We start from the raw sequence: 4228 nt of genomic DNA, 5'->3' as shown, positions 1-4228 counted from the left end.
AAAAGAGCAGATTGCAGAAATTATCGCGGTATCTCATTCTCCATTGTCAGCAAGGACCTACCTGTGCTAGTCCAGGATCGGCTTTCAAAGACTATTGTTGACAGAATGCTTGTAGAATCACGATGCAGTTTCAGCACATCCTTTGGGAGACTGAAAAATAGAGTGTGGTAGAATCTTGGTATCGGGCTTCAGTCCAAAATGAAGTTCTAAAGTCCAACCTTCTCCTTGGCTGTGAGATCCTGCACCATGCTCAGGCAATACGACTGGCTCCTTAACCAGTTCCATCGGCATTAACCAATCAACCAATCAATTGTATATATTGAGTGATTACTGTGTGCAGAGCACGATACTAAGCATTTGGGAGAGTCTTATCTTATGCTGTCGAGTCGTCTCCATGGGCACATCTACCCCAGAATGCCTCCCCTCTATTTGCAAACATTCTGGTAGTGGATCCATAGAGTTTTCTTGGTAAAAATACAGAAATGGTTTACACCTGCCTTCTTTTGCACAGTAAACATGAGTCTCCACCCTCCACTCTCTCCCATGCTGCTGCTGCCCAGCACAGGTGAATTTTGACTTGTAGAAGATTGCCTTCCACCTGCTAGCCTCTGGCCAAGCTAGGAATGGAATGGGTATGCCTCTGCTTGACTCTCCCTCCTGTAGCTGAAACTGGTAGAGTACTGGAAACTCTCCAGGTGTGATCCTAAGAGGGGGATTGGGAGAATACAGCACAACAATGTAACAGACACATTTCCTGCCCATAATGAGCTTATGGTCCAGAAGGGTAGACAGACATTAATATAAATAAATAAATTACAGCTATGTACCCAAGTGCTGTGGGGCTGGCAAAGGGGATGAATAAAGGGAGCGAATCAGGCAATGCAGAAGGGAGTGGGAAAAGAGGAAATGAGGGATTAGTCAGGGAAGGACTCTTGGACGAGATGTGCCTTCAATAAGACTGTGAAGGTTGGGAGAGTAATTGCCTGTTGGATATGAAAAGGAGGATGTTCCAGACCAGAGGCAGGATGTGGGTGAGAAGCCGGTGGTTAGATAGAGGAGATCGTGATACAGTGAGTAGGTTGGCATTAGAGGAGTGAAGTGTGAGTGCTTGGTTGTAGTAGGAGAGTAGCAAGATAAGGTATGAGCAGGCTAGGTGATTGAGTAATTTAAAGCCGAAGGTAAGGAGTTTCTGTTTGATGTGGAGGTGGATGAACAACCACTGGAAGTTCTTGAGGAGTGGGGAAAGATGGACTGGATGTTTTTGTAGAAAAATGATCTGGGCAGCTGAGTGAAATATGGACTGGAGACAGAGAGATCAGCAAGGAAGCTGATACGGTAATCAAGGCGGGATTGTATCAGCATATTTATAGGCCATATTCAACATTAAATGGCATGACAACATCAGAAAAAATGAAGTTCTGCAACATAGTCTCCTAGCCTCGACTCTCTGCTTGCCTTAGCAAGTTTCCCTGGGTGGGACACATGAGGAAAGTGAGTGACAGCATGTAACCCAGGAAGCTGCTATATGTAGAGCTGAAGTGGGGAAAGGAGGCAGAGGAAACGTTTTAAGGACATGGTAAAAAAAAAAGTCTCAGGCAATGCTGCATTTCAGCTAAAAGCTGGGCATTAATTTCAGAGGAGAGACTGGGATTGGTAACTCCAATAAAGAAAGGAGTGGCTCTTTTTGAGCAAAAGATGCTAAACTGTACATTCCAAGTGCTTGGTACAGTGCTCTGCACATAGTAAATTCTCAATATATACACGATTGAATGAATGAATACATGAATAAGAATTAGAGACAAAGAGGCAGAAGAGAAAACAGTGCAATGCTCTGCAAATCTTAAGCACGATAATACAAGTGATAGCCTTTTTGCGCACATCTGTGGCAGAGATCGAGGGTCCCGTACTGGCCTTATCAGTCCTGCATGGACCAGTAGATGAATTTCACCATCAGCGGTGCTTTCTTAGAAAACTCCAGACAACTGAATATAGCTACAGTCCTGAGAGCCCCTATCTGCCACTGTTGTGTACAGTCCTCCCTTCTCACACAGGATTTTGTGAGACCCCATGTCATCATTCACTAGGATTTCTGTGATGTTCTTCAATGCCTATCTGTCAGTAGCTTATTCAGACACTTATCAATCACTCCACAGAATTAGAGACATTAATGATCGACCCCACAAAGACACACATCCTTTCACTTTCCATAGAACTCGTGGTTCTTCATCTTCCTCATCAGCAACGACATCTGAATACTTATTAGAACACTCTACTGTGTCGATTTTGCAAAAAGCACAATACATAGTCCCTTTCCTCAAGAAGACAAAGGGGGAAGAGAAACTCACCAAAGATGCTGAGCAAACAATAGTTGAAAGAACATGAGAATAGCTAAAAATAGTAAGTAGATGTAAACAAATAACGAAAATCAATGAATAAGTTTTGAAAGAGATGAGGTTTAAGGAGAAGATGAGGAGTTTATTATGTCCCTGAACTATAAATCCACTTTACTTTAGCTCAGTCCCTCAGGTCTCAGGGTCTGTGTGATGGAAAGCTGATTTAGGTAGTGTAAGCTGCTGTCAGGGCATCCATGTGGAAATGTTTGAAAGACAAGAAGCAATAACAGAGTGTAGAATGGGTGAGAGGTCAGGGTTGGAGGAGTAAATTTGAGAATCACCTGCGAAGAGATAATTGTTGAATCTTTATCAGTGACTGAGCTTCCGGAAAGAGTGGCTCTCACCATGCTTAAAGCCCTCCTAAGTCAATCAACTAATAATAATAATAATGATCCTAATAATGTTGGTATTTGTTAAGCGCTTACTATGTGCCAAGCACTGTTCTAAGCGCTGGGGTAGATACAAGGTCATCAGGTTGTCCCACATGGGGCTCACAGTCTTAATCCCCATTTTACAGATGAGGTAACTGAGGCCCAGAGAAGTTAAGTGACTTGCCCACAGTCACAAAGCTGACAAGCAGCACGGCGGAATTAGAACCCACGACCTCTGACTCCCAAGCCCGGGCTCTTTCCACCGAGCCATGCTGCTTCTCATCAATCAGTGGTATTTACTGAGTGCTTATTGCATGCAAAACACTCCATTCATTCAGTTGTATCTACTGAGCACTTACTATACGTGCAGAGCACTGTACTAAGCACTTGGGAAAATACAATACAGCAATAGACAGTCCCTGCCCACAACAAGCTCACAGTCTAGAGGCGGTGAGACAGATATCAATACAAGTAAACAGGCATCAAGACATAAAGAGAAGTAAACTGGCATCGATATAAATAAATAAAATTACAGATATACACATAAGTGCTGTGGGGCAGGGAGAGGCGGGAAGAGCAAAGGGAGCAAGTCAGGATGATTTGGAGGGAGTGGGAGATGAGGAAAAGTGGGGCTTAGTCTACTAAATGCTTGGGAAAGAAGATTATTTTACATACTACTACTACTACTAATAATTGGGGTAACTTTTAAGCTCTTATTATGTGCCAAGAACTGTACTAAATACAGGGGTAGATGCAAGATCATCAGGTATAACATGGGACTCAGAATTTAAGTAGGCAGGAGAATAGGTATTGAATTCCCACTTTGCAGATGAGGCAACTAAGACACAGAGAAGTTAAGTGACCGCCTGGGGTCACACAGCAGGCAAGAAGTGGAGCCAGGATTAGAATCAAGATCCTCTGACTCCCACTGTATTTCACTGATAGAGCAGTTATATTGTACTCTCCCAAGAGTACAGTGCTCTGTGCACAAGAAGCAGCATGGCTTAACGGAAAGAGCATAGGCTTGGGAGTCAACAGTCGTGAGTTCTAATCCTGCCTCTGCCACTTGTCAGCTGTGTGACTTTGGGCAAGTCACTTAATTTCTCTGCCTCAGTTACCTCATCTGTAAAATGGGGATTATTAAGACTGTGAGCCCCACCTGAGAGAACCTGATTACCTTGTATCTACCCCAGCACTTAGAACAGTCCTTGGCAGATAGTAAGCGCTTAACAAACAGCATCATTATTATTATTATTAATATGAATGAATGAATGAATGGTAGACAAAATCTTTGCCCGCAGGGACTTTACAATCTACAGAGGGAGAGAGTTACTAAAATAGATTACAGCTAGGGGAAATAGTAGAGTACAAGGAAATTTAAATAGGGTTTTTTTAAATGGTTTTTGTTAAGCACTAACTATGTGCCAGGCACTCTTCTAAGCATTGGGGTAGATACAAGCTAAG

The 4228-nt window shown here is 43.0% G+C and overlaps 1 non-coding gene across 1 annotated transcript; it reads right to left on the bottom strand.

Moving 5' to 3' along the window:
* Positions 1-575: 575 nt before the first annotated feature.
* On the bottom strand, positions 576-713 carry LOC114811632. The gene has a single exon (XR_003759328.1). It is a non-coding gene; the product is annotated as a small nucleolar RNA SNORA7 (small nucleolar RNA).
* Positions 714-4228: the final 3515 nt, after the last annotated feature.

Source organism: Ornithorhynchus anatinus, chromosome 4, assembly GCF_004115215.2.
Source record: "Ornithorhynchus anatinus isolate Pmale09 chromosome 4, mOrnAna1.pri.v4, whole genome shotgun sequence".
NCBI lineage: Eukaryota > Metazoa > Chordata > Mammalia > Monotremata > Ornithorhynchidae > Ornithorhynchus > Ornithorhynchus anatinus.
Note: the sequence above shows the minus strand (reverse complement) of the source record. Positions and strands in the feature narration are given on the sequence as shown.